Genomic DNA, 26,278 nt, shown 5'->3' with positions numbered 1-26,278 from the left:
ATACTTAATCCTAACGAAAAATTTAGTTTCGTTAGGATAACGCACTGTCATCCGCGAGTTGGCTCTTACTGCCTGTCTTATATCTTTAAATTTATATTTATATTACAGAGCCTTGTTAAACTCTTAATAATTATCCTGTTAAATTCATATTTGACACAATAAACGATAAACTTAAAACTCTATTTTACACTAAAAATAATATTAAAAACAACAGTCTAAATCAGTCTAATGACTCTTCTTTGTTTTTTACTGTACCTTATTTACCGAATATTACAGAACAACTGATAGGGATTACAAAAAAAGCTGACACTAGACTCTCGTATGTAAGCATGAATAAATTAGGGAAATTTATAAAAACACATAAAGATAAAATACAATACCTAAAGGAGCAAATACTAATGTAGTATATAAAATTAACTGCAAAAATTGTGATGCTTCATATGTGGGTCAGACTAGCAGAAAATTGAATACTAGGATAACGGAACATAAAAAACACATCAACAGAAAGTGTTCTAATAAATCGGTGGTTACGGATCATAGATTGGATTTCTCCCATGATTTTGATTGGAGCAAAGTTAAAATTTTAGATAAAGAACCTTATTATAATAAAAGACTAATATCGGAAATGTTATTTATAAAAAGACAAGCTAATGGATTGAATCTACAAACTGATACGGAATTTTTGCCTGACATATATAACAACATTATAGAGTCTTTGCCAAAATTATCAGGGTTTATAAACAAACCTTGATATAAGAAAGTAAAACATTGAGGTATTTTCGCATTTGCGATCTGAGAGTTGTGATGGTTTAATGTTCTGTTTTGTTCTCTGCAAAAAACCTTGTTTAAAGCGATGTCGGGTCTGATACGTGGAACTTTTGTAAAATTATCACCGATTTGTTTGAGTGAGTGTACAGTGCATTTTACTTATTAGAATATAATGAATAATCGGATCTTGTTTATTTAGATCTTGATTTAATGTTTAACAACATTTCATCGGGAGGATTCAATCAAAATATCTCTCTTGATCAATAAATCATGAAGTCTATTCTCATGGGTGATTGCATGGTGGGTTTTCTCAAACAAAGTATGTATCGGAAACGATGGTTGTCATATACGATGACTTGTTCAACAACATATGTATTGAGACAATAACTGACTTCACATATTTATTATCTTGACTATGTTAACTACCGTCTTTAATGTTTAATATCACGTTCTAATTTATAATTAAAATATTTGTATTGCGCTGAAGAAGGCTTGAAATGTCAGCCGAAACGTTCGCATAATTGTTTTATTTCTTATATATTTATTTTCTCTTTTTAAAATACATTTTATTAATATCATCTACACATAAATGTTTATTGCTTATGTATTTATTTTCTCGTTTTAAATGAATTTTATTAAGATTATCTGACAACTGCAATTTTTTTAATATAGCTCTTACAGCCCTTCTTTGTTCACAAACATTAATATTATTGGCATTAGGCAAACTAAAGTTCTCTCCCAATTGCAACAGACATCTGATGTCATCCAGTATGTGTATGGAGGACAAATTTATAAACCATTTGTCATTCTTAGTCAGAATGTTAGGTTTAATATTGAGAAAGGAAGTAAATTTAATAACAATATCAATATTTCCAATTCCATTACTGTTCCTCGGTGTATTTGTTTCTCGGTTTTCGGCGGATTGTTTATTTTTTGAGAAAGAATAAAGACGTGGTTCTATATCGTTTTTAGTAGATAAGGATTGGTGATAAAAATAATGTGACGACATTCTATGAGTCAAAAACGAGGTACAATAATGGGGCTAGTTGATCGAGCCTTTTTATTATCAAATCCAGAATTTCATAAAGAAAATTTAGAGTTAGTAATCAAAATATTACTTGAGAATAATTATCCTCTGAAATTGATTTTTGACACAATGAACCAAAGACTAAAACATTTAATAGAAAAACAAAATACTCTTACAAACAAGAATGACCAAAATGTAAAAGTCTCGTATTTTTGCATCCCATTTTTACCGACACTTACTGAACAATATAAAAACATCATTAAAGATATGAATGTTAAACTCTCTTTTTACAGTCTTAACAAATTGAATAAATATATCAAAGTACACAAAGATCCTATTCCTAAGGTTTCAAACACCAATGTGATATATAAGATAAACTGTAAAGAGTGCAATGCATCGTATGTTGGTCAGACTAGTAGGAAATTATCTACTAGAATATCTGAACATCGATCTAATATACACAGAAATGTAAAAAAATCCGTAATCACTGACCATAGATTAAAACATAATCATGAATTTTATTGGGACAATGTAAAAATACTTGATAAAGAATCTCAATATAATAAAAGATTAATTTCAGAGATGATATTTATAAAAAGGCAAAATAATAGTCTCAATTTAAAAACAGATATTGATGGCTTGCCAGTAATCTATGACGACATTATACATAGACTACCAAAGATTTGAAAGTTAAAAAACATAAACAACTAACTATTTTCTCAGTTGTGCGGTCGTCTCTCTGAGAGTTAAAAATCATACGTTATTGTTACCTCGAGCTATTAACATCTGTAAGCCTCTACGTCACAAACATTTTACTCCATTTAACTGTAAGTCCATTTTCATTAATTTACTTATCTTCAATATTAATTTTTTTCGTATATTTATGATTTTATAGACATATTAACAATAGCTGTTATTGAGATTCGCAACCGACCTCCTAACAGAACAATTAGCGAGAGATCTGTTTCGCGACAATTACATATAATGACATTGTGAGGAATAGAATATATACTAAAAAAAATGCTCTTGCTTTATAAATGCGTTGATCTCGAGAGTTAGCATATAAATTGACTCCGTATATTTTTATTATAATGACATTGATGAATAATTTATTGCTAATTTATACTAATATTTTAATTTTTAATATATTCGCTGAAGAATGTTGAAAAAGACAACCGAAACGTACGACGAATCAAATTTACCTCTGTATAATATTTAATAATTTATGTTATAAATCTTTTCACAAATATATTTCTATTATAGAACTTATCTAGCTCTTATTGCCTTTTATTCGTTGATTAAAAATTTTCTAAAGAGCTGTTATAAATTATATGAATATTTTAATTTTAAATATAATATTAATAATGACAAAAAATATTATATATATAAGTTGTTATATTATTATTATTATAATCATCATCTCATTATTCTGTGCATAAAAGTATTAACCCTCAACCACACACAACAGATGGGTCTATGAGACCCTGTGCGTTTTTCGGAAGCATGGAATTTTTGTACAGTTCAAGGGAGGAGATTGAAACCGGTGGAGGAGAAAAGTTGTCCGAGAAACGCACAGAGTTTCATAAACCCAATTTCATAGGCCGGTATTCATAGTCCGTTCTTATATTTAAGATCGTCTTAAGACCTCGTTCAACCAATCGGGAAATGCTATGCGGGCATTTGATTGGTTAAACGAGGTCTTAAGACGAACTTAAATATAAGAACGGACTACGAATACCGGCCATAGATTGTGTGGCTAAGAGTGAAATTATCGAAAACTGAATATTACAAGAAATTTACATTTTACGTTAAAAAATTGTTAACTGTAAATCTTATAATACAAAAAGTACTTAAGAGAAAAGTTCTTTTTTATAGTGTTTTGGAAAGCTCTCATCGAGATAAGCTACAAGAATATACAATCAAAAATAATAAGTTCCATTTGAAGATGACCTTTATGTGATCTTTAAACGACAATTTAAGGTCAAATTTTTATCACTGTTTTATATCCCCCTTAAAGCCATACATTAGTCACAAAAATGCGTAGTTTCCTTAAAAAACAAAATAAATAAATTGTTAATATAATCGCTTTGATATATCTTGTATAATACATGTTGAATTAAAAGTAGCTCTTTTTTTATTGTTGAAGATATGCAATTTTGAAATATAAAAGTAAAATATCTAGAAAAAAAATGTTAATATTATATATATTTTTTAAGATCATATCCCATACAGCACAGATTATTGCAATTATATTGCAGCAACATTGCAATGTTGCAAGTTGCAATGCAACATTATAAAGACATTGCAGAGATATAGGTGCACAAAATTCCAGCACACTTGTAGCAACATGACATTAATATTTCGGAAATATTGCATGTAATCCAAATTCTATAATTTATATATTGTAATATATATACATATACCCAGCAAACACCAAGTTACAGCTATATAATTGTTAGTTGTAATTTTCCACTCAAAAATATAATACGTGTATTATAACAATTATATTGTTGAGTGGAAAATTACAACTAACAATTATATAACTGTAACTTGGTATTTGCTGGGTATAATACTATAATAAAATAATTTTTTGCAATATTGTACAATAAAAGATGTTAACGATAATCAATAATTTTATTATCTTCCAAAAAGCGGACATTTTAACATTGCTGCAATTCAACAGCAATGATGTAGCAACATTTTGCAGTGAATTTGCAATATTGCAATATTGCGGTGAAAGATTGTTGTAATGTTTTTGCAATCTAACGGTGCTGTATGGGATCTTAGTAATTTTAATACCTTCCAAGAGATTTTTATTCCTTGCATATTGTTTATTACAATTATTATTAACAGATAAAGTAAAGCTTAAAAATAAATATTGAATTTGTATTATTATGTAAAATCAAAATTTATCTCACGCGGTGCTTTGTATACAAAATAAAGTTTAAAATTATACGGCTTTACATAAAGTTATAATAATTAATAATATACAAAAATTACAATATTTTAAAATTACATATGATAAACCAAAAGAAAGAATCACGTAATTCAAAACATATATTACTTAAGATTAAACTCTATAATCACTCTATTATCAAAAGGAAAATGAGAATCATGAGATGTAAATTTACATCATTAATTAGCATTTCTTTTATGAATTACTTTATGATATAGCTAAGAAAAAGGATTTTTACTTCAATGCAATGGCATATATTGATTATTATAACATTTTGTTGAAAGTTCGCTTCGCCATGTCGTTCATATTAGCCTAACACATTCCTCATGCACGTGATCCTTGGCCGAGGCGCGAGTGTTCCTCGACCGGGACTCGCGTGCCTGAGGGATGTGCGCAGATTATTGGCTAATAGCTCGCGCCTAAACTTTTCTCGAGCCAATCAAATATCGATCGCATTAACGGAGCGTGAACGGAGGCTTTTCGGCAAGACACTGCGTGGCGAGACACGAGCCGAGAAACACGTTCCGTGAGAGAATCGAGAGATACCTCGCATCGGAGTGAAGTGCTCTGTACATTTAAGTGAAATAAAATTAGTGTTCAAAATCAACTCCAGAACGGGAGAAAATTTATCTTTCCCTCCCGCGGCAATAAACAATTGGTCTTTCGAGCCGGATTTTAGTGACACTGACACAGCAGCCACATCTCACTCTCTATTGCTCTCCTCTCTCAAGCAACGAGTGTTACGCGCTCTTTCCCGCGCACTATCTCTCTTGCTCCCGCGCGACGAGCCTTACGCGCTCTCTCGCACGCGCTATCTCTCTCGCTCCCGCGCGACGAGTCTTACGCGCTCTCTCGCGACGAGTCTTACCCGCTCTTTCACGCGCGCTGTCTCTCTCTTTTTCACGTCCAGTCGTAAACGCGTGTAGTCACCGTCGCACGTGTGAATTCGGTGTTTGTGACGGCTGACTGCTAGTGCTACAAACGGGTAAACGAGGAAGAGAACTCTTTGGGAACTCATCGCGACCAGTGGACGTCGCGAACAAACGAACAATTTACAGTGCTAGTGCATACTATACTAGACTTCGCCACCAAAGGAAACTTTCTATTGTCGCTTCCTCGAGAGACAGGAGTTTGACGACGGCGATTTCCTCGACACCCGGCAAACCTCACGGTGCATTACGAGCGAAGACTCTTCGGCCGCTCCGGATAGCCGTACCTTTAGTATCCGTCGGCGACTCTCTCAAAGGTTATGACTATACAAACGCTTACTCCGGCTACAAACTCGACGCCACTTCTTCAGTCGAACTGGCTCGAGATACACCTAATCCTACACAACATTCTCCGCCGAATTTATTGAAGTAAAAATGACGACTCTGTCCACGGACTTGAGAAATATGCTCACCGAACAAGGCAACACGATCTCGACGATCCGCCAGGTCCTGCCAAAAATGTTCATCATCACAGATCGATCAAAAGACTAGAGAACATGTTGTACAAATTCAAAACAAGTGCGATGAACATTGAAATCGTTGATTTGCATAGAAAGGTAGAGTCATTATATTTTGGGTGAGCGTAGCTTAGCTCGATAATTATTGTTCTGCCAATATCGCGAATCGGGAGAGGATAGTTAAAAGGGAATAGTTATTAGGTGTTATAAGTATATTGTCTTTCACTGCATTTATTCGAGTTATACCAAATACAGACTTTTACTCTCCACCGAGGAAAACCGTGTATCGCGAGCGCGAGTCAAAATCTATCTGCCCTTCGAGGCCGCGCATTGTCTTGCTTCTCTCGATTTTTCCACGATCTTATTTTTATTTTTAGGTGATTAGCCTATCTATTATTTTGAAGAACTTTTGCTTTTTATTCTGTTCGGAAATCGAAATCTACCTTCGTCATGTTAGACGCTTATTTATTTATTTATTATTTTGTGTCACCGGTCGCGATATCCTTAACACTCGTCGCTTGTCATATATTTTTATTTCGTGTAAATTCTATTTTATATATATTTTAATATGCTTGTGTCATTTATCGCCACAGTACCTCCCTTCTAGTGGTTTTCTAATTTTTTTTTTTTTTTTTTTTTTTTTTACCGCGTGTTGTTGCACAATTATTTTATTACCGCCTATACGTCGATTCGAGTCGTCATTAGTCACCGCGTCAATGTATAATCTCGCGTGGAGAGATAAATAAAAAAAAATAAATAACAATATAAATTAAAAAATTTTGTCCGACACGCCGCGTTACATCATATATCGATCCGGAAATCGGACCCTTCGACCGCTCCTCGTTCGTGTCTCTCGTCCTTCACTTGCTGGCTGCGCCTTATTCGATTGCTCCGGGTCCAGTCTGATTTCTCTGTCTCCAGGAGTCCTTGCCGTCGGCGACGCTTCGTTAGCCTGTTTCTCTGAAATCAAATATGCTGGTTTTAAACGGTCGATGGATATCGTTTGCTCTTTGCCGTGCATACGCACGACAAAGGTTTTTTCGCCGCGTCAAACCACCGTGTAGGGCCCATCGTATGGCATCTGCAATTGTGTTTTCGGCCCGTCGTGCCGAACAAACACGCTCTCCGTGGTTCCCAGCTGCTTGTATACAAACGGGCGTCGTTCTCCGTGCTGCGTGATCTCGACCGGCCGGACCTCCTTGAAATGACGTCGCAACTCCTTCACGAAATTGCTGGCGTCTCTCTCCTCGCCGGGCTGCTTATTTAAAAATTGTCCTGGCAGTCTGAGCGTCTCTCCACATACCAGCTCGGCCGCCATCGCCTGCAGATCGTCCTTCCACGCCGCTCTTATGCCCATCAGAACCGTCAGCAGCACATCCGTCCACCGGTCCCTCTGATGGCACTTGATCGATGCTTTTAATTGGCGGTGCCATTGTTCTACCATGCCATTGGCTTGGGGGTGATAGGCAGTCGTCCTCAGGTGGTTAGATCCTAGCAATCCGCTCAACTCCTTAAAGAGGTGCGCCTCGAATTGCCGTCCCTGGTCGGTTGTTATTCTCAACGGCACGCCGAATCTGCTTATCCAGCCGTGGTAGAATGTCCTTGCGACTGTCTCTGCCTCCTGGTTCTCCATAGGAAACGCCTTCGGCCAGCGCGTGAATCGGTCGATGCAGGTCAAACAATATTTGTTTCCGTCCGATATCGGAATATTAATAATATCCACGTGCACATGCTCAAATCTTTGACTCGGTAACTCAAAAATGCCTCTCGGTGATTTTACGTGGCGTGTAATTTTCGCTCGCTGGCACTCGATGCATGCACGTGCCCATGTACTGCAATCCTTTTTTATTGACGGCCAGACGTAACGCTGTGTCACCATCTTCACCGTCGCTCGTATCCCCGGGTGTGCCAGTTCGTGTAGTAAATTGAATGCGGCCCTCCGAAAAGGCCTTGTCAAAAATGGTCTCGGAATCTTTGTCATTGTATCGCACCATATCATAGTGCCTGCGCCTGGAATCTCTATTTTTTTCCAATTTGAGTCCGCTCGTGCCCTCGATGTATTCGTTACACTCCGCATTGTCCTCCTGCGATCTCGCGAGTGCCTCGTAATCCAGCGGTGTTTTCACTTCCTCGATGCGCGATAGCGTGTCCGCCACCACGTTCTCTTCTCCTCTTACGTGTCGTACGTCCGTCGTAAATTGCCCGACAAAATCCAGATGCCGAAATTGTCGCGACGTGCATTTTTCGGGCTTTCTATGAAATGCATACGTGAGAGGTTTGTGGTCCGTATAAATTGCAAAGGTCCGTGCCTCGACCATGTGGCGGAAGTATTTGATGGCTAAATAAATCGCCAAAAGCTCCCGATCGAATGCGCTGTATTTCGCTTCCGTCGGGCTTAATTTTTTTGAGAAGAAGCCCAGTGGTTCTCATTCTTCTTCCGCTCGCTGCTGTAGTACGGCTCCCACGCTGCTGTCCGATGCATTCGTAAATAGGGCGAGCTCCGCGTTTACCTTTGGGTGCGATATCAGGGTAGCTTGCATCAAGCTACTTTTTGCGTCCTTGAACGCCTGTCTCGCTGCCGGCGTCCACTTAATGAGCGTCTTTCCTTTAATATCGCCATGCAGTAACTCGTTTAACGGCGCCTGAATTTCCGCGGCTTTTGGCAGACATCTCCGGTAGAAATTAATCATTCCCAGATATCGCCTCAGTTCTTTCGCCGTCTTCGGCTCCTCGAACTCCTCGATCGCCCGTACGCGCGCCGGCAATGGTTGCGTGCCGTGTCCGCTCACTTCATATCCGAAGAATTCGACTTCCGCTTGTCCGAACACGCACTTTCCCGGATTAATCACGACGCCATATGTTTGTAAACGCTCGAATAATATTTTAAGGTGTTCGCTATGCTCTTCGGCCGTCGTTGACGCGATCAGAATGTCGTCAATGTACGCGTAACAAAAGTCGAGTCCGCGCAAGACCTCGTCGATGAACCGCTGGAAAGTCTGCGCCGCGTTTCTCAATCCGAACGACATAAACGAGAACTCGAACATGCCGAACGGCGTAGTGATCGCGGTCTTCGGAATATCACTTTCCGCCACCGGTATCTGGTGGTACGCGCGCACTAAGTCGATCGTCGAGAACACCCGTTTGTCTCTTAATTCCATCGCGAAATCCTGAATGTGCCGGACCGGGTACCGATCTGGGATCGTCCGTGCATTTAACGAGCGATAGTCACCGCATGGTCGCCACTCTTCCCCTCTCTTCGGCACCATATATAGCGGAGACGCCCAACTACTCTTCGACGGTCTCACGATTCCGAGCTCCATCATTTTTTCAAACTCCTTTCGCGCCGCGGTCAATTTATCCGGCGCAAGTCTCCGCGGTCTGCACACTACCGGCGGCCCCGGGGTTGTCTCGATAAAATGTTTCGTGTTATGTCGCACCTCTTTCGGGCGCCCGTCAGGTCGTACGATGTCCGGATAACACGCTAAGAGTTTGTGATACGGCGTCACTCCCGTCACCGTTCGTATGGTCGACAATCCTCACTGTGCGCTACGTCCCCCGGCTACGAGTCCCGTCACCTGATCGACTAGCCGACGATTCCGCAAGTCCACCAGGAGTCCGTAATCGGACAGAAAGTCCGCGCCGATAATCGGCCTCGACACATCTGCGAGTACGAATCGCCACGTAAAGTTCCGTCGTAATCCGAGATTCAACGTTAACGTCTCGGTTCCGTAGGTATGGATCACCGTTCCATTCGCTGGGGATAACTCGTACGTCGATTTCTGCCGCGGCCCACGCACCATCCTGCGAGGAAAAACGCATAGGTCTGCGCCTGTATCCACGAGGAAGTTAATTCGCGTGTCGCGGTCAGTCACGAACAGACGGCGCGAATCCTGGCCTTGATCACCGGCCGTCATCACTAACGGGCCATCGCGTTTCCCTGCGGCTGTCCGGCACACGGGGGCTCACATCTTCGTGCGTCCGGTCCGAATCTCCAATAATAGTAACACAGACCGTTTGACGCGTGACCACGGACGCGAGAGCGCGATCGCGAACGCTCCCGCCCGCGACGACCACCGCCGTCAAGTTTTTATACAATTACTTCTCTGTCTCGCTTCGGTGAGGTTCTCGCTCTCCTAACGCCTCGATGCATTTTCGCAAGCCGGTCATTTGTTCCGCGAACTCTTGCTGCATGCCACACGCATCTGTGTCATCTGCACATTGATTTCGCCTCCAATGCAGCCATTCCGTTTCCGTCGGCACCCGCGAACGTCGTCGGCTGAGCCGCTTCCGCGACGTGCACCGCGGGCGCTCTCGTTGCCTCCACGATTGCGTCCGCCATATCCGCAAGCGTCTCCAGCGTATCTCCCACGCGCGTTACGAGATGCAGCTGCAAATAAACAGGTAGTCGACTCAACCAAATGGTTCGCAGGACTTCATCCCCGACGACATTACCGGCGAGACCTCGAAGGTGCCGCAAAAATTGTGTCGGTTTGCGGTCGCCTATCTCCTCATGCTCCAGGAGCCGTCGCGTCTTGTGCTCCTGCGATAAACTTAGTCTTTATGAGCTCGCATCTTAAAGTTTCGTACGCGCGTTCCGCTGACGGGTTCATAATTATGTCGCCTCCATCGCGTGTCGCGGACCGATCGCCGTAAGAACGTAACCGAACTTGGTCGCGTCCGTAGTAATTCCAGCGGCCTGGAAGCTCCGATCTATGATATTAAACCACAGTTCCGGATCCCCGGAAGTAAATTCCGGCATCCTCATGCCTACGCGATTTACCTCGGCGCCCGCCATGAACAGGCAAGGTCGTTCAACCGCTTGTTGCGTCCCTGGCACAGGCAGTGCATCTCGTCTCGGCTGCTCGATTTGTATTAACGGAGGGGCAGCCCCATCGTCACGCGTCAACACCATACTGTCACTTTTTCAAAAATGCACTCTCCAAGATCCGTATCACGATTCGCGGCAATATCCACAGCACTTTGCGTCACTTTGATCACGTCGGGGTCACCACTTTGGGTGAGCGTAGCTTAGCTCGATAATTATTGTTCTGCCAATATCGCGAATCGGGAGAGGATAGTTAAGACGGAATAGTTATTAGGTGTTATAAGTATATTGTCTTTCACTGCATTTATTCGAGTTATACCAAATACAGACTTTTACTCTCCACCGAGGAAAACCGTGTATCGCGAGCGCGAGTCAAAATCTATCTGCCCTTCGAGGCCGCGCATTGTCTTGCTTCTCTCGATTTTTCCACGATCTTATTTTTATTTTTAGGTGATTAGCCTTTTGAAGAACTTTTGCTTTTTATTCTGTTCGGAAATCGAAATCTATCTTCGTCATGTTAGACGCTTATTTATTTATTTATTATTTTGTGTCACCGGTCGCGATATCCTTAACACTCGTCGCTTGTCATATATTTTTATTTCGTGTAAATTCTATTTTATATATATTTTAATATGCTTGTGGCATTTATCGCCACAATATAATAAGATTTTTAATCTCACCAACAAATTATTTAATCGTTTACCGGTGCACGCGTGGAATAGAATCTTTGAACATCACAATATTGCTTTTAAAAATTGTTATAACAGATTGTTCATTGCACACGAAAAAAAATTTAATTGGCTAAAGAAAAAACAACATTACAAGTATATCAACAGCATCAAACCGATAGATATACATTGTTTTTTACACTATGAAACCTCACAACCGACAAAAATATCAAAAAATTCTCCTAGGGCAATCACTAATGATGCTAATGAGATAAATATACACATAGAAGCTAATAAATTTCATAATGATACAATTCAACCTTTGGAAAATACGAATAAAAAATGGTTTATCAATCTGTCCAATATAGATATTCTTCCTAACGTCTCTAATCTTTTACAAATGGGTGATAATTTGCCTCCCAAACATTAATAAAAAAATAGTAATACATGAATTTATCAAAGACATAGAGAGTAATCATAAACGGAATAATATTAATAATCTCACAACCATTAGAAATATCGCGGTTCCGAAATTTGCACAACTTCTCAACACTAATAATAAAAATGACTTAATTCAACAAAAACTACTTTGTTTACATAAAGATTTAATAAAATTTTGCCAAGATAATCCGAATATTCTATACACACGCGCGGACAAGGGTAACGCTACGGTTGCAATGAAGAGATCTTATTATATTAGTAAAATGGAAAACGTATTAAAAAATGTCAATACATACACTATTGTTAAAAAGAATCCGTGCAAAAAAATAGAGAATAAATTAAATGATTTGTTGAAGAAATGGCTTAAGGAAGATTATATCTCAAAAAATGAATATTATAAATTACGTTGTAGTGATTCTCTCCTTCCAAAAGCGTACGGATTACCTAAAATCCATAAGAAAAACTATCCAGTTAGAATCATAGTTTCATCGGTTGATACAGCTTTATACTTGCTGGCTTCATTTTTACAAAACATCTTACAAACTAGCCTACCTAAAGCAAAAAGTTGTATCAATAATAGTTTTGAGTTGTACAGCGTGTTGTCTGGTAAAAAAATTGATGAAAACGATAGGATGTTTTCTTTAGAAACGTGGTTTCTTTATTTACGAACGTACCTCTAGATCTTGCGATTAACGGTATTAACGATAGATGGGATCACATTGAAATAAATACTAGAATACCGAAAAGCGAATTTTTGTGTGGTATAAAATTCATATTGACCTCTACTTATTTTACATTTAATGACATAATTTATAAACAGACTTTTGGGACCTCTATGGAGTCTCCGTTATCACCAATTATAGCAGATTTGGTTATGCAAGATCTTGAGGATACAGTTCTTAAGGCGTTAAATTTAAAATGTTTGTTTTATTTCCGTTATGTGGATGACATAATACTGGCCACCTCTATGACTAATATGACTCAGATTGTTAATAATTTTAATAACTATCATGATAAACTTAAATTTACAGTGGAACAAGAGATTAATCGTAGCTTAAATTTCTTAGATTTATCACTTAAAATTATTAATAACACAATATACATCGACTGGTATCAAAAAGAAACCTTTTCAGGAAGGACTTTATCATTCTATTTAAACCACCCATTATGCCATAAAATTGGAATAATATACAACCTTGTAGACAGAGGTCTGTTGTTATCACATCCACAATATTTTAATAAAAATTTGGAGTTAATCATTAATATACTCATAAGCAATGGTTACCCTCTTGATCTGATCTTTAACAAAATTAATCGGCGGATAAAACACATCATATCTAAAGAAAGCATTATAAAGAGACAAGCCAACATAGAAAGAACAGAAATTATAAAAAAGGACTCAGTTAATAAAAAATTCTTTGTCATTTCGTATATAAATAGGATCTCAGAAATGATTGTTTCCTCGGTAAAAAATACAGAGTGTATTGTAGGATATAGATGTCTAAACAAACTTGATAATATTATTAAAGCACAGAAAGATAAAACTAAACATCCATGCAATTCGAATGTGGTTTATAAGATCAGTTGCAACAATTGTAATGCATCTAATGTAGGCCAAACGAAAAGGCAATTACAGACGAGACTAAAAGAACATAAAAATAATATCAGGTTGGACTCAACAAAATATTCAGTAATTTCTAAACACATAAGAAATGAACACCATACATTTAATTGGGATAACGTAAAGATTCTGGACAATGAAAATAATTATTATAAAAGACCCATTTTTGAGATGCTACATATTAAAGAACAAACAAATGGTCTAAATTTAAACAAAGATACTGAGTTACTCATATAGTCGTATTTTGATATCTTGGAAAAATTAGCGAATCAATAAATAATAATAAGACAAATAGGACATTAACGGTTTAAACATAGGTATTAGATCATATATAAACACGCACACTTTCCGATCAAGTAGAGTTCAAAATGAGCTGTCTTTTTATATTGTTGGTTTTGTCTTGTGTCATCTTCAACAACTTTTTTAAGTAAGACGTGGTTAAAAACTGTTAAGAAGGACGATGTCAAGTAAGCATATTACTAATTGTTGGGGATTTATATTTTAAGTTTGACATACGTTAATCGTTAATTTTTATTAATTGCAGCGCCTACGGAACATTTTAATTTCTCGCTTATTAATGACGAAACTTTTCGAGATCTAATCAAAATCAAAGATCATACCGAGGCAAACATTGGTTTGACATTTTTCCTACACATGATGGATTGAAACACGCGTTAACACTGCTCATAAACTCTCGACTCTGAAGAACTAAAATTAATTTTCGACATTATATGAATTTTTTTATGATTTTATATTTTAATAATATACTGAAGAAGACCGCGTGTGGTCGAAACGTTTATTTTAGAATGACTGTATTTTTGCGTTATTTTTATATTCAATGATTGTAACTTAATAATTTATATATAAAATAAATGTTATTTGATTGAACAGCTTGAATAATTGCTCGATAGTTTGCCTTGCATTTATCACTTGTTGTTAAAATACGTAATACTCTCGAAATTAAACGCAATAAATATTTAATAAAAATTTTATATTATTAAAATTTTAAATCATGCATTGCAAACTCATATAGAATTGTACTAGAAAAATAATGATACCCAAACAGTTGCGCTAAATAGAAATAGAAACTAGTATACTACTAGTAAAAAATTTGCAACCCTATATAGAATCATATAATTACAGATCTCCTTTTACGTTGAAATTAATGTAGAATTGTAATAATAATAAAAATAAGATAATACAAAATAAACAAAATTAAAAATTAAAAAACAAAAAATAAAACAATACACATAAAAAATTAAAAAATATTAATTAACAAAAACTTGGCGGTGCTAAGTTAAACAATATGCTAAAATTGATTTTGTCACATTAAAGTACAAAATATTTCGTAATTATTTACTTTTTGGTCATTCTATCCTTATAATTTTTATGCCATATATTGTGAGGAAGTGATTTATATAAAAAAATATAATGGTTCTATTAAATCAATTCAAGATAATTTTGCTCTGATCTTAGCAACGTTATCCAAAGTCAAAGTGATAAGATTTGTAAATAGATATTTTTAAATTCTATAATTTTTATCCAAAATATTTTTTTCTAAAATTCATTGTTTATGAGATACTAACCTTTTCGGCCCGCGCTTCGCGCGGGCTTCAAAGCCTAGTTTCCCAACATTGACCCCGCTATTATTAGTTTTCACACAATCATTTTTCATTTTACAAAACCTCTTTGTATACAACATTTGTCGTAAAAGATTTCGGATTTCCTTTAATGTTGCAAATTTTTTGGGATGTGCGACGATGTGGTTTTTAAGTACTCTTTAAATTTTTTTAAGTCTGTCTGTCTGTATGTCTGTATGTCTGATCGCGAACTACTTACACATTTATGAACTAATTTTCGTGAAACAAGTACTAAAATTTTTTTATCTTCTATTATTTTTTTTTAATTTTTTGATGTGACTGATTTTTGTGAAACATGTACCAAAATGTTTTTTTTTATCTTTTATTATTAATCTTTTTTATTTTTTGCTGATGTTCCTATCGCTGATCGCTGAATATCGCGCCAATTGTTGATAAACAACCCCCTTAACGATGATCTCTCTGAGACCAATTTCGAGAAAATCGGTGAATAAATGTATAAATGTGTAGAAAAATTCGCATAAATATGCGATTGCGTGGGTAGGTGCGTGGGTTTAAAAATTTTGAAAATTTTAATACCAATTTCAAAAACATCGATCAATAAATTTGTGAATACGTGAGTGGGTGCGTCGCTGGAAACTTAAGAAAAAACCACATCGTTACACTCCCTGAACAATTTGCAAAATTTTGGTACCAATTTCGAAAAAAATCGATCCATAAATATGCAATTGCGTGAGTAAGTAAAAAATTTTGAAAATTTTACTATCAGTTTCGAAAACATCGGTAAATTTTGTAAATGCGTGGGTGGGTGTAAAACTTTAAAAAAACCTCATAACATCCATCCCCGAAAAATTTGCAACATTTTGGTACCTGTTTCATGAAAATCGGTCCATAAATGTAAAAGTAGTTCGCGGTCAGACAGACATACAGACAGACGGTACTTACATATATAGATAATTTGATTTTTTCTAGAATTTTGGGATATTTATTAAATACACTCTATTTGGCACTGTTTAGTCTGATTTTGTTTAATAATTATTGAATATAATTCATATTCCTTCATGAATATAATTCATATTCTTTTATTAAGTATTATAGAAAGAAATTATTGAAAATTTTTCGATTTATTTTATTATTGGGGTTTATAACATCTTGTATATCATCTTTATATAAATATACCATTATTTAATTATATCATATTTATCTCTTCTATCCTCTCTGTTATACACTCCTCTTCTATACACTCTGTTATATCATTTGACATATGTATAATCACTCTTCTTAACATATGTATTCTGTTACATGTCAAGCTATTAAATATTGAAGGTTTCCTCTCTTTGCTTTGAAATAGCGTTGCCGGACAACGAACAGTCATGATGCACGGATATGTAGAATCGAAGCACGCCGACAGAATATGTATATGCTTCGATATTCGTACAATTTATGTATTAAGGCATAGTTTGACGCTTTAATGATGTGATGTTATTGCTTTTAACTTAAAAATACATCGTAAAATATAAACAATTATTTACAATTTATTATCTCATTATGGTTTAGATAATTTTATATTTTTTTTAGATTATTTTGAATAAGTAACATATATGTGTGTAAACATATTTTTAATTATATATATTTATTATACATATATATACTTATATATATTTATATATATGTATATAATTATATATATATAATATATAATTACATAATTATATATATATATATATATATATATATATATACAGGGTAATTCGCACCCCACCCATCAGGTGCAGGTAGAGCAGGTCAAATTGAGTAGAAAAATCAATTGATACAAAGTTTTGCTCGTATATTGTAAATACAAAAGTGATAAATAAAAAGGCCAACTTATCGAGCAATTATTAGAGTTGTTCAGTCAAATAAAATTTATTCCATGTATAAACTATTAAACATAAAACATTATGTGAAAGCTACAAACATTCAATACTAAAACTTAAGCAAAAATTACAATCATTATAAAATAATAAACGTTTCAACCACACGCGGTCTTCCTCAGTATAATTATTAAAAAATACAAAATCATACAAAAATTCACATAATATCGAAAATTAATGTTAGTTCTTCAAGAGTCGAGAATTTATAAGCAGTTAACGCGTGTTTCAATCCGTCATGTCCAACAAATGTTTGCCTCGATATGATCTTTGATTTTAATCAAATCTCGAAAAGTTTCATCGTTAATATGCGAGAAATTAAAACGTTCCGTAGGCGTTGACATCGTCCTTCTTGACAATTTTAACCACGTTTTTTTGAAAAAGTTATTGAAGATGACACAAGACAAGACCAACAATATAAAAAGACACCTCTTGTGTCTTCAATCAAAGATCATATCGAGGCAAACATTTGTTGGACATGACGGATTGAAACACGCGTTAACTGCTTATAAATTCTCGACTCTTGAAGAACTAACATTAATTTTCGATATTATGTGAATTTTTGTATGATTTTGTATTTTTTAATAATTATACTGAGGAAGACCGCGTGCGGTTGAAACGTTTATTATTTTATAATGATTGTAATTTTTGCTTAAGTTTTAGTATTGAATGTTTGTAGCTTTCACATAATGTTTTATGTTTAATAGTTTATACATGGAATAAATTTTATTTGACTGAACAACTCTAATAATTGCTCGATAAGTTGGCCTTTTTATTTATCACTTTTGTATTTACAATATACGAGCAAAACTTTGTATCAATTGATTTTTCTACTCAATTTGACCTGCTCTACCTGCACCTGATGGGTGGGGTGCGAATTACCCTGTATGTATATATATATATATATATATACAGGGTGTCCGGTAATTCGCGCCCCATCCGTCAGGTGCAGGTAGAGCAGGTCAAACTGAGTAGAAAAGTATATATATATATATATATATATATATATATATATATATTGTAGAGGATGGAATAGTAGAGGACTTTTCTATTCAGTTTGACCTGCTTTACCTGCACCTGATGGGTGGGGCGCGAATAATATATATATATATATATATATATATATTATTCGCGCCCCACCCATATATATATATATATATATATATATATATATATAGCTCTATCTGCGCTTGACGAGTAGGACGCGAATTACCAGCCACCCTGTATATATATATATGATTATATATCTTTATATAAGTAATGGACAATTTTTGTCCGAGTTATATTACAACAATGTAAATAATTGTGTTATATAAATGTAAATGCTGCATTAGCATTATTTCTGTAACAGTAAATTTTTTCTCAGCGATCAATAAAGCATTCTGATTAAAGGTAATGATAAAATCATAGACAGTCTGTAGTGAGTCAGTGTGAATTCTAATACGTGCATAGTTGTATGAATATTCAATGTGATAAACTGATTTGTTTTTGTAATATATTAAAATAAATAATATTGATGAACATTAATCGTCGACTGAAATCTTCGACTTTCTCAAGATTGTCAAAGAAATAATTTTCAGAGAATTCTAATGGATTCAAAAAAGTGTCAACTTCCGACTTTTACAGGCCAATTTCTCGAAAAAACTTCGTGTTTTCTGGGAATTAATTTGTCGAGTTATGTGGGCAGGTTATACAGTTTTACACTTATAGTATTATTTTCTATGTTAAGTGAAATGTCTTGGCACAATATTTGCACTGAATATTGCGAAGAACTTCTTATCAGAAAGTTCATGGTAATGTTGGAATACATTCTATACATCGTATTGGTATTGACAATGTTGGGTACATCTCTATTTCGTCCAAAGCACTTCGCTTTTCCTCGTCAAGAAATGTTCATCATAGACTCTATGTTTGAGTAAGGATTTTTCTTTATTAAATAATTAGTAATTTGTGTAAAGTTAATTCTGTATTTTGTCAATTTTGTTTTTCTATTAATTGTTTTATACTAATACTATGTTTATACTAATTTATATTGTATCGTAAACAACAGCTTATTCAAGATTTTGTTTTGGGATGGGGAGGAAAGCTGGAACTCTGGCAATTTTGAGCAATTACATTAAATTAAAATCATACATTAGCAATGGTATTGCAATCATACATTAAGCAATGGTCTGTAGTTTTAGTTGCTTAATAAAATTATGCTAGAAGTGCGAAAATTCTGACAATTAGTCGATTGGATTTTAGATTTCAGGGAAAAGTGAAGTTTAACAATCTTCATTTCTTTCTCGTCCCATAAAAATACTGATACTGAGAAAAAATATGTAGCCATTAGTTTCAACTTATACACTCTTTCTACATTACACTTTTTTTTAAACACAACTATATATTTTCTTTACATCAATTGATTCCTCTCATTATTTTATATAAAAATACTGAAATAAGATCATCAAAAAATTAATATTTTAATAAGGTATTACATAGTTTTTGTAAAATTATATTAAATTAATGTATAAAATATAAATTATTCATTTTTTAGTAATCTTACTCTTATAACTTTTATACCAAATATTACGGAAAATCGATTTTCATATACACAAAGTGAAGAAAAAGTATCGAATCGGTAAAATATCTCGGAAAGAGTAGGATATATAAAAAAATGTTAAATACAAAAGTAGTAGAATTTAAAATAGAGTAATTGATGGTGACGTTGACTTACAGATCAAGTTTAGGGGTCATTTCAAGAACAACTTTATGTTTTTGAATGGAATCATTATCATTTTTTATATAAATCCTTATAATATTTAGCACAAAAAATTATAAGGGTTGGATGACCACAAAGTGAATAGTTGAGATATTTTGTACTTTAATGTAATATAATTTTACATAAACTATAAATTATTTCGTATAATATTTATTTTTCGATTATCTTGCTTCAATACTTTTATGCACAAAATAGTAGAGGAATCATTTGGTACAAAAAACAAATTGTTATTTTTAATAAAAATATATAGCTGCTAATTGCAAATTACAAAAGTACTTAATAAAAATACTTTATTATTGAAAAGTTCCCAGTAAGGCAAAAACGCTCTTGATAAGTTCAACTACATAAATATAGAAAATATTATAGAAAATGGAGATTTCAATTAAAAAATGTTAAAGTAATTTTTATGTGATTTTGATAACACTATTGAAGATTATACTATTTAATGCGTTGCTCAAAACACTATAATAACTTTAAAGTATAAGACAGGCAATAAGAGCCGATCGCTTGTGCACAGATATTTAATTCTAACGAAAAAATTTAGTTTCGTTGGGATAACGCACTGTCTTCCGCGATCGGCTCTTTTTTATTGCCTGTCTTATACTTTAAATTTATATTTATATGACAGAGCCTTGTTAAACTCTTAAACTATAATAACTTTTACATAAAACATTTTTTTTTAAATACGTTGTTGGTTTTGTAAAATTAAGAATTTTCCACATTTTTGGTACTCTGTATATATTTATAACTTATATTTTATGTATGTATATACATACATATATATATATATATATATATATATATTATGTATATAAAATGTAAATACGAGTCATAGTGTCCCATTATGTTATATTTTCATAAAATATGTTGTATTCATTATTTTATATTTCAGGTCGTATGGCGCACAAATCTCGAAAAAAGATATCTTCTTCGCAGAGTATCTACAGGATGCTGTTATAATGATAGTGGCATTTTTTGCCATAATGAAATATGCTTACGATATAATCGTGAATAATTCATATGAATTGATATATTATTCTCTGCAATCTTGGTATTCTATGGTCTGCCTGTTATTTATAGATGGATTATTTACTCATTATGTCAACAATATATATTTAAGATTCCGCGAATTGAACAAGATTGCGATACATTCAAAAGAAAATCTATCGATTTCTTATATCGATTTTACAACAAATTTAAACATATTTAATAAATGCAGTTGCGCTATAATCACCAAGATCTGTTTGATTCAACATATTCATCATGGATTATATGTTTTAGCGATAAAGGTATTTATATCATTATCTGTATAATATCTGCAATTTATTGATTATATTGCAATCTTAATAAAGATATAATTAATATAAATCTAAATCGTAAGAAGATGTGAAGAGCTAAACGCGGATGTTGCTATGGAAACAAATCGTTCACAAGGCACATATTACTCTTGGTGTACTAACCAAGACTTTGAAAATTGAAATAATCTCTTACTTGAGATTTTATTTCAAAAACCCCTTGACCCTCCTATCGAAATAAATAATTAAATGCGAGAGAAAAATATAGATCCGAAAGTCGCTGAATCGGGAATCGAACCCGAGACCTTTCGCTTGCCGGGCGACTGCTTTTCCAACTGAGCTATTCAGACCCTTCGATTCTATACCTTTCTCTGTTTACATATACTCTATATAACGCCTATTTGCCGGCGTGTGTATAAACAACTAAGTTTCAATAATAGGCTCTGTAATATAAATATAAATCTAAATCATAATATTAGATTTATATTTATATTACAGAGCCTGTTATTGAAACTTAGTTGTTTATACACACGCCGGCAAATAGGTGTTATATAGAGTATATGTAAGCAGAGAAAGGTATAGAATCGAAGGGTCTGAATAGCTCAGTTGGAAGAGTAGTCGCCCGGCAAGCGAAAGGGTCGGGTTCGATTCCCGATTCAGCGACTTTCGGATCTATATTTTTCTCTCGCATTTAATTATTTATTTTGATAGGGGTGTCAAGGGGTTTTTGAAATGAAATCTCAAGTAAGAGATTATTTCAATTTTCAAAGTCTTGGTTAGTACATCAAGAGTAATATGTGCCTTGTGCATGATTTGTTTCCATAGCAACATCCGCGTTTAGCTCTTCACGCCTTCTTACGATTTAGATTTATATTTATATTACAAAGCCTGTTATTGAAACTTAGTTGTTTATATAATTAATAATCATACGAAGTCCGCATAGTAATGAGAATGATATTATGCTTCCTAAGACTTCCTTATAGGCTTTCTTAGGGCTTTGCCCTTAATCCCATTCTCATTATTTTCTGGACAGATCATGTATTGTATAATAATGAGTATAAGAAACAATATATTATTCATTGAAGTTATTTTTCGTAATTTCAATAAGCAAAATTATGTTTTATTATCAGGTCAACAATAATTTTGGTCTGCAGCTTCTGACCATTTCTGCCATATGTCTAAATGCTATAATTCTTCTTCTGCATGATATATATCATAACATCAAGACAAATAATACTAATATTGAAATTTTAATTTTTCATACAATCTTCATATTCTGTTACATTTTTCGATTTTCATACATCAGCTACATTTGTCAGCGATCTTGAAATGAGGTTAAGTATTAATTAAATGTAAAAATATATGTAACATAAGTTTATATACACTAAATATATATATATATATATATATATATATATATATATATATATTGTGTATTTACAGTTTAAACAGATGGGAATAATTTTGCATAATGTTTTTCTGCAACATAAGTCATTACGGGCTAAAGTAAGATTACTTAAATATATACAAATTTAACAATATCAAATTGTTGAATTTTCTTTTTATAATTCTATCTTTCATTCAGGTGATACATTTTTCACTTCAATTGATCAACGAGGATTTAACATTTACCGCCTTTGGACTGTATGAAATCAATATTTCCCTTATATGTTCTGTAAGTAAAATTATGGTAAATATATCGATTAGCCTCTCAATAATCTTGACCTTGACATATGCTGTTAAAGTCATAAGTAGCATTTGAAATATTTTATCTGTTATTTATTAAAAAATTCTTGATAAATGAAAATTTGTATAACGTTTAAATAAACGTTTAAATAACGGTTAAAAAACTATTACTAATAAAAAATTTGCAACATTTAAATATTGATTTTAGCAATGACTTTATTCGATTTCTACATATGTTGTCAAATACATGGCTCTGAGTAATTTATAAAAAGTTATAGCCGTTGTTTATTGTTTATTACAAAGTTAGCAACAATTAAATATAATGACCAATATTGACCGATGCAACATAAGAAGATATATTACCATATGAATTACTAACTTTATATTAAAAAATAGGAAGAAAAGAATACAACTTCAAAATAAACTAACAATAAGTAGGATTATATGTATACTTTGTTAATGTTATATAAGTGTTAAATTATATGTTTAGATTTAGATAGTCATTGCAAAGTAAATGGATAAGCTCTGTCTTATCCCTTACACTTCCCTTGTAGATCACTAACGCCAATTAATCACTTATTTCGAGTACTTAAAATACTAATATACAGTAATTTAAGTACCCGAAATAAGTGATTAAGTACTCGAAATAAGTGATAAATTAGCGTTATTAGTGATAAATTTCTATAAAGGTTTCAAATAAAGAATATTAACCTAACCCAAATCTATTTATAATTTTTCTAAGAGAATTTCTCAACGAACAGCAAACTTCGATTAAACTCACTTAATTAAGAATATACTGTAATTTATAAGGAAAATGCTTGGACTCAGAATGGCATCGGAGTTATAAAAATGCATTATTTAACGAATTATACATGAAGGTATATATTGCACAATTGTGCACATCTGATTATGTGTCACGCTTTTTTACTTAATGTTAAAAATGAAAATATAAGTCAAAATGAGCAAATACTAGCAAATAATAATGTCAAGTTGAACTCAAAATGGAAGCAATATAATTCACTATATGCGGTAGTTTGTATACGTTTACTAACTTAATTCTGATGAAAGTAGTAGTTTTCAATTTGAAATTAAAAATATTAGTAATTACTGACTGATTATTGAAAAGTAATTAATATAATTACTGACATTTTGAATTTCACATTATCAATTATTCTAGAAATTCATATACATTGCATGCAATCCATTATATACAATTCATATATATACATGAAGTCACTATTTACTACGTCCAATATTATTATTATAAGTTTGAGCGTAAATATATACTGCTATTTTTCGCTTTTATACCTACAACGCACGCACACATACGCAAGAATCGTGTAATACAAACTATATTATTATATTAGATTTTTAATCTAGATTTAGAAGATAACAGTGTTTTTTCGTGTACTTTAATTTCAGGAAACGTATTGTTTTTTCATACAAAGCGTACATTTATTTTATATAAAGCATACATATTATAATAAGTTTACAACTCGTCTGCAATTCGAGATACTATATTGATATCCCAGTTTGGTCGCTTACGATTGCTTAATTTTTAACCTCGAGATACTACTATATTGAGATAAAAATAGATAAGAAAAAACAATAATTTTGTAAATATTAATTATTTTTCGTTTTCCATATGAAATTGGAATTTTCTTGGATTTTTTTCACATTTGATGTATTACAATGGAGAAGCATTTTTAATTCCATTAAATTAATACGACGAAAAACTATAGAGTTACGAAAATAATAATTTTGTTAGTAATACAGACAGTTGAAAGATCCTCTTAATTGGAATCAAGTTTGGATTAAATTAGAATTTTTTTTGAGACGGAACCTATTTTATGGCTATAACAATGTATGTGTCAAGGTCAAGATTTGAAAATGGTTTTTTAAATCGATATTTACCTAATTTATTTTTCTTTAATTTTGTATATTTATAATGCAAGATCTATTCTGATAAAATTTTCTTATAGATTGCTGGAGCAGTAGTAACATATCTTGTTATGGTTATTCAATTGGATACCACAACAAAACTTACAAATTACAATGTAACTACTATGTGGAATTCTATTGAGAATAATTTTCCAACGACTATCGCATAACTGGTATAATTTTAAAGTTTCATGTTATTGTAAAACGTTTAAGTATATGCATTAATATTAGTTTCAATACAATTTCATACATTTGAATTTATCTAATCTAAATGATATAATCTAATATGTGAATATAAAAACACAAAGAAACAAATCTTTATATAATTTATTCGTTTTATTTTGTATTTTGAAACTGCATTTTATTTGTTTTATTATATTATTACTTATACATAATCAGAATTTCTTTCCCTTTCATTTTTCATCCTATGCTTCTCTTGAGAGATAAACATAGTTTTCATTAATATATATATATATATACAGGGTGACCCATTTTAACTTAGGCAGCCAAATAACTCGAAAAATAAGCATACTACAAAAAAATGTTTGCAATCAAAATTTCGTCATTTCAAGGGGGACGTACAATGACGTTAACATCAGCCTTCTCACCTCTCCCCCTGGGCGGTGAGGGGGGGCAAGTTTGAAATCTTAAATGGGAACCCCTATTTTTTATTGCATATTCGGAATCTTTGGCTAAAAACACATACAATTTGTCTGAAACATTTTTCTCGATTCATGATAGATGGCGCTGTAATCGACGAAATTCAATTTCTTTGATTTCTCTTACTGAGAACCCATGCTTACGATTCTGCAATACATTAACAATAAAAATACCACGTTTTCATTGTTAATACTCGAAATTAGTCTTAAAACAAACTTCTCATTATTTTTTATTACTCATTAATTACTTCTCAAGAAACTGCTTTTAGCGTAACCCAGGAACAACAACGTGGACGTAGCAATTTTCTATTCCCTTCGGGGTGCTTGATTAACGTGAGTCCCCTCGCCTCTCACAATTCGGGGTGCTTGAACGTGTGGTAACCCAGCCAGTGAAGGCAAGGTCGAGTGGTAACCCAACCAGTTAAGGCAAGGTCAAGTAGTGACCCAGCCAGTAAAGGCAAGATCGAGTGGTGACACAACCAGTTAAGGCAAGGTCAAGTAGTGACCCAGCCAGTAAAGGCAAGGTCGAGTGGTGACCCAACCAGTTAAGGCAAGGTCGAGTAGTGACCCAGCCAGTGAAGGCAAGGTCGAGTGGTGACACAACCAGTTAAGGCAAGGTCAAGTAGTGACCCAGCCAGTGAAGGCAAGGTCGAGTGGTGACACAACCAGTTAAGG

At 33.7% G+C, this 26,278-nt stretch overlaps 1 pseudogene across 1 annotated transcript; it reads left to right on the top strand.

The window, feature by feature from the left end:
- Nucleotides 1-18,779: 18,779 nt before the first annotated feature.
- Nucleotides 18,780-25,114, top strand: LOC114933783 (uncharacterized; annotated as a pseudogene). Its single transcript, XR_014925912.1, has 6 exons — nucleotides 18,780-19,176; nucleotides 20,915-21,311; nucleotides 22,448-22,651; nucleotides 22,761-22,823; nucleotides 22,903-22,992; nucleotides 24,986-25,114. The product of XR_014925912.1 is annotated as an uncharacterized LOC114933783 (transcript).
- Nucleotides 25,115-26,278: the final 1,164 nt, after the last annotated feature.

The sequence above is a fragment of the Nylanderia fulva genome, unplaced genomic scaffold (genome assembly GCF_048542155.1).
Source record: "Nylanderia fulva isolate GAGA-0341 unplaced genomic scaffold, ASM4854215v1 Scaffold11, whole genome shotgun sequence".
In the NCBI taxonomy this organism is placed as follows: Eukaryota; Metazoa; Arthropoda; class Insecta; order Hymenoptera; family Formicidae; genus Nylanderia; species Nylanderia fulva.
The sequence above is the reverse complement of the archived record's forward strand: the minus strand, read 5'-3'. Positions and strand labels throughout refer to the sequence as shown.